This window comes from Octodon degus, unplaced genomic scaffold, assembly GCF_000260255.1.
Source record: "Octodon degus isolate 3935 unplaced genomic scaffold, OctDeg1.0 scaffold00043, whole genome shotgun sequence".
Lineage (NCBI taxonomy): Eukaryota > Metazoa > Chordata > Mammalia > Rodentia > Octodontidae > Octodon > Octodon degus.
This window is the reverse complement of record NW_004524619.1, coordinates 2,288,408-2,299,315: the sequence shown is the minus strand read 5'-3', so window position 1 is coordinate 2,299,315 and position 10,908 is coordinate 2,288,408. Positions and strand designations below refer to the sequence as shown.

General features: G+C 38.1%; 1 pseudogene; it reads right to left on the bottom strand.

Annotated features, from left to right (window-relative positions):
* Positions 1-6,913: 6,913 nt before the first annotated feature.
* On the bottom strand, positions 6,914-7,468 carry LOC105742241 (annotated as a pseudogene).
* Positions 7,469-10,908: the final 3,440 nt, after the last annotated feature.

The following is a 10,908-nucleotide window of genomic DNA, read 5'->3' as shown; positions in this document are numbered from 1 at the left end:
GATAACTAAGATAATTATACTATTTCTATTGGTTTATTGAAAAGAACAGTGAGTTTAATTGTGTGATCAATCATGCATACCTATATCTGGTAATCTGAGCAATTGCTTTGACTATAACAACCATTGTTAATTTCCTATCTTGTCTTGAAATTCTGTGTGGTTTTTTTGTTGTTTTGTTTTCATTTTTCTTTTTATGTTTTTGAGTTTTTTCTTTAAAATAAAATTTTATAAAAGAAAGAGGAAAACACAAAAAATATAAATGTTCTCCCCAAAAAAGTGGAAGCCAGGACAGCCCATGACAATACCTGGCTTACTCCTAGGCCACGACCTATGTGAACACTCAGCCTAGCCCACTCTGGCCAGGCCAACATCCACATCCCTTCTAGCTCTTTTCTCCTCTGCAACTCTCAACCTGTGCAGATTAATTGGCCATTATCAGATCATGACATTGCCATAGTGACCTTGATTAACCTGATAAGATGTACATCCTAATTACCAAAACAGGTTATTAGGACAGTTACAACAGTGGGGAGAGGATTATAGTGGGCATGGGCTGTATATGGGACCAACATTAAGAATCATCTTTTCCTTTGAGGCTAGGTATGGCTCAGTGGTAGAGCAATTTCCTTAGCAATTTCCTAGCATCATGAGGCTCTGGGTTCAATTCTCAGCACATTTTTTAAAAAATCATTTCTTTCTTGTTCCGTTTATGGCATCCATAGAAATACCCTACTCAGATCTCAACCAGAACTTTCTTAGAACTGGACCACAGTGTAAGACTTTTCTTTACCAAGCTTCCATCCTTCCTCCATAGTATTTTCAGGTGGCAGGAATGCACACTCTAAAGACTACTCTTGCTGGGGATATAGCTCAGTGGTATAAATGCCTGCCTGTCAAGCACAAGGTCCTGAGTTCGATCCCTAGTACCAAAAGAAAGAAAGAAAGAAAGACTACTCTTGAGGTTTCAGACAGAATTGAGGAATCCATTAGGAATTGCACTAGAGGCCACTGGTGTATAGTGAAGCAAAGAATGTGTCAACATATTGTCCATGTACTGAGTTTGCAAAGCTAAATTTAAAGGTGATGAACTAGTTATCTAGCAGAAGAAATTTGAAGGCTGCGCAGCATTCAGGCTGTGGTGTAGATATTGCTGGCTGCTTATAGCTCAATTTACAGTGAGAGCTGGGAGCAAAATCCAGAGTAGAAAAATATGAAAAGCTTGCAATTAGGCTAGGAAAAAAAAAAAAAAAGCACATATATTGTTGACTTTAAATAGAAACCAAGTATTTTGCCCTAGAACATTAGGAAATCTGCCTTGAGGACATTTCAGGAACCATCAAGAGCACACTTATCACAGGCTCAAGGGTTTGAAAGTGTAAGTTTCATTTGAGAAGGCATACTTGAGGCTGCTTAGCCACCTTAGCTTTCCAGGATTCTTCTCCCTATGCTCGGCTGTCCAGACACACAGAGGCTCCTGCAGCAGTGGCTCAGCGACTCACTTAGCTGCGCACAGTCCACTCAGGCTATCAGTAGATTTCACATCATGTGTGTGGTGCTGGCTTTGCAGACATCCAAAGTTGGACAGTTACAGGATCATGGAGGCATCTACCAAAATTTCAGAGGAAGTCCTCAAAAGCCAGGCAATCAATGTGTGACCCTGTGGCCAGTGTCTGAGACAGTGATGTATGAAACTGTGAGACGAACACAGTATCTTAACCCCTTTGGCTTAAAGTCTATCTCTGGAGATAAAATAGTCCCTACTGTGTTAGGTTATGGACAACATTAAATGAAGTATCTTCCTCCAACATACTTAACACACAGTGACTGTTCAATTAAGAAAAGATACAGTATTATCTTAGGCTCTTGATCAGAAAAGACACGATACAGGAAGAAGAAATTACTATAAATACAATAACAATGACTGAAGTCCAGTGTTTGCACACTCCAAATAGCAAATCTTGGACATCGTTTATTTTGGACGTTGAAAAGACAAGTGTCTTTTGTTGTATTGCTCAAACATCTTCCATGATATATCTAAATGATATACCTAAATGATAGGCTTTATAATAAATGTAATGTCTTCTTTTATCTTTTTTTCTTTTTTGGTACGTGTTTGCAGTACATGATGATTATAGTTGTTGTGGGAGTGTAATCCCATGTTGCTGCATGTACTTAACAGTGCTCTTTTTCATCCATTTTCCCTCCTTCCTCCATCTCTTTGTCCCCTTTCCATTAGCAAAAACTTTGGCTCCCTATTATCCATTTTTTATTTTGCTCTTTATTTATACATTGGGTTTCTCACATAAGAGAAATTATGTAATAATTGTGTGTCTGATTTATTTTACATAATGTTATGATCTCAAGGTACATCCATTTTCCTACAGATGATTTGAGTGTATCCCTTTTTTTTTTTTTTTTTTTTTTTTGTGGAACTGGGGATTGAACTCAGGTGCTTGCGCTTGCCAGGGAAGCGCTTATTCCACTGAACCATCTCCCCAGTCCCCGAGTGTATCCCTCTTTATGGAATAGTAGTACTCCACAATGTATAAACAATATTTTCTTTATCCATTCACATATTTGTAGACATACAAGCCACTTTCAAGATTTATCTATTTTGAATTGTGCTGCCATTAATATGGGTATATGTGTTTCACTATAATGTGATATCTCTAACTCTATCAGGAAGATACCTAGAAAAATAGATGGATTAAATGGAATTTCTAGTTTTAGTTTGTTGAGCAATTTCCACACTTATTTCCATAATGATTGTACTAGTTTACATGCCCAGCAGTGAAGAAGAGTTTCTCTTTCCCTGCAGCCTCAGCAGTATTTATTTTTGTGTTTTTTAAAGATAGCCACTCCTTTTGGAGTGAAATGGAATCTCAGTGTTGTTTTACTTTGCATTTCTCTAATATATGGAGATAGTGAACACTTTTCATGTATTCATCGGCTGTACTTCTGAGAATGTCTATTTCAGTTGAGCATTTTTTGATTGAATTTTATTTTGAAGATCTGTTTACATTTTGTTTGTTTGTTTGTTTGTTTGTTGAATTAATCCTCTGTCTGAAGAATAGCTGGCAAAATCATTTTCCCATTCTGTTGGTTATCTCTTCACTCTGGGTCCTTACCCTGGATGTGAATGAAGTGTTTTAATTTGTTGATTCTTAATGATATTTCTTATGCAATTGGGATTCTGTTCAGAAAGTCTTTATGTCTATATCTTCAAGAGTTTTTACCTGTTTTATTTTCCAACAGATTGTTTCTATTATAACATTTAGATTTTTAATCCATTTTTATTTTAGTTTAGAGATATGCGTCTATATTTCATCTTTGATGTGTAGGTAACCAGTTTTTGCAGCACCATTTACTAAAGAAGCTTTCTTCCAATGTATATAATAATAAAAGTAATGTCTTAGCTTTCATTCTGAAAGCATCTTATCTCAAAACTATATTCTCTAAGGAGGCAGAACTTTTTTTTATAAGAGATGATCAGCATTGATTTTCAAGTTTTCTGGAAAATAATGGGGTCATGCTTACAATTACGTATGCAAAGTCATTTTTGATGCTTTTGTTCTCTATGTTAGCAATTATTCCCATTGAATTACTTTTTATGAGGTATGTGTCATAGCTGATTGTGTCAACTTGAGTAAAACATGCCCAACTAAATTGGCTCAGCATAGTTCTGCGTGTGGAAGATCCAACTTAGGGAGCATTGTCAGCAAAATGGTATAAAAGAAAAAGAAAAAAAGGATTGCTTGTTTCTTCAGAGGAATGCTAGTCTTCACCTTCACCTTGGACATTGTCTCCTGGCTTCCAGTGCACTTTTCAGCTTCCAACACCAGCCCTTCAGCTTTCAGGAGCAGACCCTTCAGCCTCCTCATGAAAACTTGCACAACACTTTATAGTGAGCTCCAGACCTTAGGCTGGATCCTTCAGATCTCCAGCGTGCAGATATAGACCCCTTGCACTTTTCCCCATCTGGCTTTGTGAGCAGCCATTGCAAACCAATCTTACGAATTCTAATACATTTTTATATCTGGCTTTCAAACTATTTCTCTAGTTAGCATCTATTAATGCAGTATTGTTATGGCATACATCCAGATCCTCCCCATCCCCCAAGCCTCATGTGATTATTGGTTGGGCTTTTCAGAAGTGGCTGAATCAAGGGAATGTGATGATGGGATTGATTCATTGTACAATGCTAGAATTAAGGCTGCCCTACACTGGGTGTGAGTTCCATAGGTGGGTATCCTGGATAGGACAGGGACAGAAAAAGGATCGCCGTGTGTGGCTTGCTGCTGCTACTGCTGTTTGTGTTTTATTGACTCCTGCCTGCTCTACAATGCCCCCCTTTGCCATGCCACCCTGCCTTGGAGCCAGCCAAATACAGACTGAAATCTCTGCAAACTGTGAGCTAAAATAAATCTTTCCTCCTTTAGGTGTTTGTCTCAACAATGTAAAAAAGTAACTAAGACAAATTATATATAGATGGGTCCTTTATAAACATATTTCAACACCAACTTTATAGTGTGTGCCATACACTCCATTTTTTGTTCTAGGTATAGGCTAAAAGGTTGTGCCAAAAAAGTATAAATAATGTATTATGCCATTTAGTTCAACTCCCTGTTAAAGTGTTTGCCACTTTGTGTTCTGAACAACTGATTAAATGTCTGACACTCACTAGACTATGAACTCCTCAAGGATATGCAGTATGTCTTACCTTTGAATGCTCAGTGTGCTTTGTATTTGGTAAGTATTCAATTTGAAGTGAATGAAAGTAAATATGTATTGTATTATCAGAATCATAAATTTCCTATCTTATCAGTGTGTTTTTTAATCTATTGTGAAATAATAAGTAGAGCTTCTTAAAGCATACATTTAACCACCCAGAGTTTCAGCAAATCAGGAGCCTCTTTGCCTGTGGGTCTCTCCACAGGTTTGCAATCAGCTTGTTAGATGAGGCCGTAGTCTGTAGTCTGCCTCATTCATTTCTGGCTTGCTGCAGAAATGAGAGCCTCAGTTTCTCACTAGATGTCAAATGGAGGTTGCCCCCAGTTTCTTGCCAGGTGACCTCACCACATAGAAGATTGCTTCATTGAGGGAAGGAGGAGTGGGGATGGGGAGATGGAGAGAGAGAGAAAGAGACAGATAGTGAAGCAGGCATAGATTCTTAGCAAGAGAGATACTAAATATGTAATACAATCATGGATCTGACATACAATTCACTATTACAATATATTCTTTATTAGAAGCAAGTTACAGGTCCCTTCCACATGTAAAAGGAAAATGTTAGGTGGGATGTATGTACCACAAGGTAAAGATATTTGGAGACTATCCTAGAATTTGCCTGCCACAGATATGCAGGTGTATAAGAAAAAATGTATGGTCCACTTGAAGCATCTTGGCTAAGCTCACATGCTACTTCATCAGATTGGTCAGATGCTTTTTTACATGTTAAGAGTTCAAAACATGCTATAAGACAAAGAGAGTCTATCCTCAGGGTCTTTTTAATTTGAACAGACAAGTCACGATTCATTAACAGAAATAGTTGAACCCCCAAATAATCACCTGATTTTTTTAGGCTAAATGCTCATCTAGAAATCCTTTTAAAAGGTGACTGACATTAGAGCACTGAAAGCATCAAATGTCACACTGGTAAAATTACCCTGGAAATTTTATGGCAAAAATGACTTAATTGACCCTTGACATGTTGCAATAGATTCCATCCGTTTGAATAGCCACCCCAAAATACTAAGCACGCGCAAGAGGGTAAATGCATGGAAACTGACAATGGGAAAGGTATTAATTAGCTATAGTTACAGCGCTGTTTCATAACAAATGATCCTAATGTCTCCATTACTTGCAAAAACACTCTTCTCACTCCAGAATTACAGACCATCTGTAATTTGTGGGATCTTGGATGGGCTTGGCCAGTCCAAACTCTAAACTTTGGGTTGTGTTCAGACCTGTTCCACATATATCCTTCATTCTGGGCCTAGCACATACAGCATGTCACTTCACGTTCTGCTCATAGCAGATGACAGGATTACAGAGGACCAAGTAGAAGCATTCTCTGTGTTTTCAGGCTTTGGCTTAAAGCTGTTGCGCTTTCACTTTTGCTCACATTCTGTTGGTTTAAGCTCGTCATACCACCAAGCTTAATATCACTAGGATACAGAAACATATTCTGCTTTTGGCAGGAGACAATGTGAAGTCCCAAGACTCAGAATATGGTTAATAATTCCAGTAGGGAGAGAGTAATGAAGAGGAAATACAAAGGGAAGGCAAACACAGGGAGCCAGCCTGAAGCTAGTCAAGGTGCTGTAACACAAGGAACTCCCTGACTACTATTTTAAAACAATAAGCTACAACATCAGGAAACTAACAACTCAGGCCACGCATTGGTGCAGCTTTGTGTTACTTTGATACGTAATGCTCCATAAAATGAACTACTTTATAGTAATATTATAAAGGTAGTTTTACAAGCACAAGGGTCCTAAAAATTATGATTCCCACTGCAAATATAACATAGCCTTTTGTGCCCAGGTACTGTAAAGACAGAATAAGTCCTAACAATAAACAGTAATGGGAAATCATGCATATTCAAGGATGAGGGTGGTGAAAACTTATGAGCTCTGTTAGAAAAATTACTTTGGGAATTTTATCTTACAGTCTTAGCCTAAAGTAATATACAACATTATAGAGTGAATGTTTTAATATGTGACTGATAAAGAAATTTTCTTTCAAAAAGGGACCCATGTTGCAATCCAAATAAAATGAAGCATATCCGTTTTGTTAGATATATTATGGACAATGCTGATGTTACATTCCTATGTTTTTGTTTGAAATTTCAATAGTTTTTTTTTTTAGATAACATTTATTTTATTTTATTTGCATTTACTTCATGCTTAATTTATTCCCTTGCCATAAGTTTTTGTTTCTTCAGTTTCTTCCGGGATATCCTTTTCTTCTGTGCAACTTCCTCCTCTGGTTTGGGAACAATTTGTTCCTTTTCAGTAAGGCTCATCTCAATATGGCAGGGAGAGCTCATGTATGGATTAATCCAGCCATAAGCTCTATAAGTACGGCGGCGCATCTTGGGTGCTTTGTTCACCTGGATATGTTCAATCACCAGAGAATCTGCATCTAAACCCTTAGGCTCAGCATTACTCTCTGCATTTTTAAGCGTGTGCAGCAAAAATTCAGCACTCTTTTTGGGCCACTAACCCTGTGTCCAGCCCCACTGTTTGGCCTGGGCACTCATACCAACTCCACCATTGTAACACCGGAATGGCACACGTTGCTTCTTTAATGTGACATCCTTGAGATCCTTGGTGGCCTTTCGGATATGCATACCCTTGAAGGCCTGGGCAGTTTCACATGTGTTATTAAAGTGAACGTGATGATTTATGCCTCTTGATTTGCATGATTTTGAGGCATTTTCTGGGTCGAGAAAGTAGCGAACCATTTTCACAGGTCACCTCAGGCCACTCACAGGAAGAAAATAGTTTTCTTTAATTGATTGTTCTTTCGATTGTGTACCTGTACTGTTAAAATGGAGATTATGAAATAATTCACAGCTTGCCACTTAATTTGACTAAAGGGTATTAGAAATTATGCTATAATTAATTAATAAATTTGAATTTCCACATTAAAACACCAGAAGTTGAAACACTATTCTATCAAAAAATACTTAAAGAACATAATGCTAGTCCTTCAAATATAATGCTATTCCCATTCCAAATGCTGTAGTGTCATAATAAGTGTCACATATGTAGCCAACTCCCCCTGATATCAAATTATCAATTCATTTATGTATGCCTTAAGACATGAACAGATGCATCCCTGAAAAACTGGAGTGCAGCTAAATTCCATATATCAGACTATTCTCTAATTTAACTTTCATATCTTATGTTAAAATATTGAAGGTACTGTGTAGTCCTACACCAAAAGTCTTCGGTAAGATGTATGCAATTTGAGTTCACAAAGGACTGTCTAGAGATATCTGATAGGTCCCCTTAAGATTTTCTGTTAAAATGCCCACAAAGATGAAGGCAAGGAGAGAAAGCAGCAGATTGCACTGTAGACCTGAGGTGAGAAACACTGAGTGGCTAAAGATTAGGTGGAATTTCAACCACAGTGGTATCTGAGTTCTCAAACTTAATTTGCTCCTCGATTCTGGGAAAGATGGCTGCGCTAATGTTTGTGTAGAGAAGATGGCCCAGGTCATATTAGTCACTGGATGAAGAGTCTGCAGAGTTTGTGGACAGAAGGAAAATATTGTCAAACACTTCTATTTCCAAACCAAGATGTTATTGTATCTGCCTTTTTGATTATGATGGACTGGAAACATACTTGAAAATAAAATTTTGAAACTACCTTCAATGAGCTTCTCTCTCTAAAATAGTACCTGACAAATTCTGTCAAAAGCCAAGGAAAATGCCATATTCTCATTGCCTACATTTAACTGTGACATGCAGGTACTTTATTGAAGATTAAACAAATATCAACTGAACCAAAGAGAGCTAACATTCTATCATTGACCTCTTTCTATGTCTAACCTCATTAATATCCATCCATGCATTCAGATGGAATTCCCAGCATCCATCACAGCAGAAAGACGGATGAGTGAACAAAGAGAATTTAAATCTTGGGATTACCTCATGATACCTAATGCTAAATGCTAAAATTAGGATAGAGATAGGGATTGAGGAAGACTATGGACAGATTTTGTTTATATAATATATTCCTTAAAGAAGAATTACAAACTGTTTAGTCTGAGAAATTAAAGTTCTAAGAGAAAAACATAATATCAGACCAGTTTTTGTATATTGTGTGTGTCATATATACAGCTATATATGTTGTATGTGTATGTATGTAGTATATAGATATTTTTGATGTGGTATATAGTATGCACATATGCTAACACTGAGCTCTATCCTAAGCTCCTAGTAGATATATTGATGTCTAAAGGCAAATTTCTCAATGTGAGCATTATTAGTTTTAGAGGAAAAGTGATTTTTTTCCTTGTGTCAGATAGTTGGCTTCACTGCCCATTGGGTGTTTAATTCAGATGGTACTTTCATGTTGCAGTTATTAATGTGGTTAGCAAAGCACCCTGAGCTTAGTGGCATAGGACAATAATCATTGTGTTATATTGACAGATTCTGTGGACCAGGCATTTAATGACACTTGTCTTTTTTGCACTCTGGGCCTTAGATAAGAAAATGCAAAGGCTGGGAGCAGTCAGTGGTTGGGGTCTGGAATCAAACCCCCAACACATCTGGTATGTGGATAAGAAAGACTCAGAGATGATAGACTGCTTTTATTTCTCTACATGAGATCTTGCCATGTGGCTTTGTTTTATCACAGCATGGCAGTCTTAGAATAATCAATTTCATATATAAATGGCCGCTTAAGTGCTAGTACTTCAAGAAACAAGGTGAAAGCTTCGTGACTTTTCTGGCCTTGTCTGGAAATTATACAGCATCATTTTTCCTAATTCTATTGGTTAAATGTGTGTGTAACATGCCCAGATTTGAGGTTGGGATCACATTTACTTTTCTGTGGGGAGAATGTCATGGGAAATGTTGCTCTATAGTTAGAAAGCAAACCTTGCAACAGCCTGTCACTGAAATCATTTGTTTATTTTCTTTTTTAAAAAATATTTATTTATTTGGTACAGGGTCTCAATACACAGCTCATACTCATAGTGATCCTCCTGTCTCAGCCTCCCTGGCACTGGGATTATAGGTATATGCCACCATGCCCAGTTTCAGTGGCTGACTCTGCATGGGCTAGCATGGCATGCAGTACCAGGTATTGAACATGGGTCCTTGTGCTTGCCAGGCAGGCACTTAGACCACCGAGCTATCTGGCCCTTAATTTATTTTCTATGCCATAACAATTTACCACAAATTTAATCCTTTTGACAGTGTGTGTTAGTTTTCTCTTATTACCGAGACAAAATACTCAATGTCCACAATTAAAGAAAAGAAGGTTTATTTAGGTCACAGTCTGTGGAGGTTTCAGAATATAATCGGCTCCAAGGCAGGGTGGTACGGCAGAGGAGCAACAGTTCATGGCAGTTGAAGACAGCAAAAGCAACAAGAGCAAAAAGGAAGGAGAGAGAGAAAGCAAGCCTCTTTCCCTCCCTTATACTGTATGCAGGCTACCCACCCCAGAGCAGGTATAACACACCCATAATCCCAAGACTGGACCATAAATCATTCTCTAGAAGCCCACCCCAATGACTGACTGAGGCTTTGGAGGGACATGTAAACATAGACCATAACAATAAGTTATTACCTTCTCATTAAGGAGATCAAAATTTTTACATGATTTTGCCAAACTAAAAGTGTCAGCAACTGTGTATGTTCTGGAGCTTATAGGAGGAGAGTTTGATTTATGCTTATTTGTGTTGTTGGCAGAATTCAGTTCCTTGAGGTTGTAGAACTAAATGTCACAGTTCACAACTATGGTGCAACACAAAAGCTCAGAAATTACTTGGAGTCAGGGTGCATTTTAACCTCCAAGAGGACCCAGAGGAGCCACCTTAACTGAGAGCCCTGTGTGTGAGAAGTGTGAGAAGTGTGAGAAGGTCTCAGGAAGAAAGCCCTGATTTGAAGCTTCTGTGTCCTTTCACTGATAGAACCAGAAAGCAAGGGTAAAGGACAAAAGAAGGATCCCTGCATGGGCACTCACTGGGGGACAGCATAAGGACAAACTACTGCATGACTGACATCAGGGCCAATCTAAGTAGTTAATTAGAGTATGGGAAGGACAAAGGTCACAGCATATATTTCTTAAGGCAATGTGCTTTCATCCTCCATGGATATGGGTCCTGTAAGTTATCTTTTAATCTTTAGCCATGCATTCTGGGAGGTTTGGTTGTGACCCCCAAAGCCC